This window comes from Pundamilia nyererei, unplaced genomic scaffold, assembly GCF_000239375.1.
Source record: "Pundamilia nyererei isolate P.nyererei 1_Seehausen unplaced genomic scaffold, PunNye1.0 scaffold00346, whole genome shotgun sequence".
NCBI lineage: Eukaryota > Metazoa > Chordata > Actinopteri > Cichliformes > Cichlidae > Pundamilia > Pundamilia nyererei.
In genome coordinates, this window is record NW_005187747.1 from 452,335 (window position 1) to 454,508 (window position 2,174).

Sequence of the window (2,174 nt, forward strand, 5' to 3'; positions counted from 1 at the left end):
GTGTGTGAGTATGTGTGTGTGTGTGTGTGAGTGAGTGAGTGAGTGTGCGCGCGCGTGTGTGTGTTTGTGGGAAACCTGTCCTTCCTCATGTTCGATCTACTACATTTGCAGCCAGGCTGTCAAGGATCAAGTCCCTCAACTCATGAAAGAACAATCAGTTCAGCTCAGGCGGCGTCCTGTCACATGACCTCACACTGCCATGAACAGCGTGTCCGGCTCTGCGCTGTGTGTGTGTCATGTATGAGACGTTGGAGATGTTTAAATGTTGTGGAGACGCAGTTTTCTGTGAGGACGGCCTGTGAGCGCAGACGCCGCCTGAAGCTCTGCAGGACCCCGAGCGCACCTGGAGAAGGTGCGCACACACGCACGTAGACGCACACACACACACACGCACGCAGACGCACACACACGCATGCAGACGCGCACACACGCACGCACACACGCACGCAGACGCAGACACACACGCACGCAGACACACACACACACACACACACGCGCACAGTATTATACTCTAATCACAGTTTATCGAAACACTCGAGCTCCTTCCTCTGCCATCTCCTCCTCTTTCTATGCCTTCACCTCCTTCATCCTGTTAACCTCCATTTTCTCCTCCTCCTCTTCCTCCTCCTCCTCTTCCTCCTCCTCCTCTTCCTCCTCCTCCTCTTCCTCCTCCTCTCTGGGAGTTTTATTTCAAACTGTATTCATGGGTCTATTATTAGGTTTTTTCCATCTTCCTGTTTTTACCTGTAATAAACATTCCACTGCCACACATTTGAGGAATGAAGACACACGCGCACGCACGCAGACGCAGACACACACACACCTGTCCAGAGTGACTGTACACTGTAACATCCCACTGTGTACAAAACACAGACAGCTGTGACTGATGGTGAAGTATGAGCTCATGCAGTGAATCACATTCTTCCTACAGTTCATCGAGTAGCTGTCAGTGCTCTTCATCTCCTCCTCCTCCTCAGCCTGAGACATGCACAGAGGCGGATTCATGTGTTACAGATATGACAGGAAGGCCTTAAACCTGAGTATTTATGATCATCCTTCTTTTTCCTCCTTTACAGCACCGAGTGAAACCTGTAGGCTTTCTGTGGACGTGGTGTTTTCATTTTCCATAACACAGGGATATACCAGTAATTACATTACAGTTACAATTATGTTGTGACTCGTGTTACAAAGGTCTCTCAGTTACCTGCACACCGGGCTGAGGGCGACGCCCGTCAGTATATTAGTGTGAAAATAATCAGTAACTTCCATTTTGAGGGACCACATTTTCAGGAAACTCGACTTAAACATGAGCTAAGGTCATGAGGTCAAATCCACCCGAGATTTTCAGTACGTGCACCTATGGTATCAACTTCAAAATCCTACATTGCTGTTCTCAAGTTATAGTGTTCACAAAGTCGGGGTCCCCGCTGCCGGCCCACCCAACCGCCCGGTGGAGTGACGAAAACGTCCCCGTCTTACGACAGAGAGCTACGAACATCCACGTGTTTTCAGTCAGCTGATTGTAGGTCCAGTGCCAGGAGGAAAATGTTGGCGTGTACAGTGATACAGTTTTCAAACAGTGCAGATATGGACATTACTTTTATTTTTATTGAACAGGGACAATAACAGGACAAGAGCGCAGCGGTGAAGTGCAAACTGCATCCAGGACACAAACATCTGTATTACACTGCTAACATCTGTACAGACAGCATGCTAACACTAAGCTAGCCAAGAACCCAGAGTGATGTTAAAGCTGAGTGTGCAGACTCCAGTCCAGCAGCCAGAGCCTGACCTCCAACAGGTAACAAGCTGATGAGCAGCCGGGCTCTTTCTACCTGTTTCTATAGCAGCATCACTGTGACAGCTACAACATGTAGACGATGGTCTGCAATACATGTCTGGCAGCCCTGGTAGGACCGCCAGAGTCTGGTTTCTCTATTAGAGGGAGAGATAAGGAGGAAGAGGAGGGTGTCAACGAGGAGGAAGAGCAGAATACAAAAGATAGGGAAGCAGAGATAACAGGAGTCTGGGCTATGTGAGAGAGAGAAGTGAAGGAGGAAGATGTGACCGTATACATTTCTGCCTGCATGGAGCTCGAGATCAGGATTTCACCATTTCACTGAACACACACACACACACACACACACACACACACACACACACACACACACACA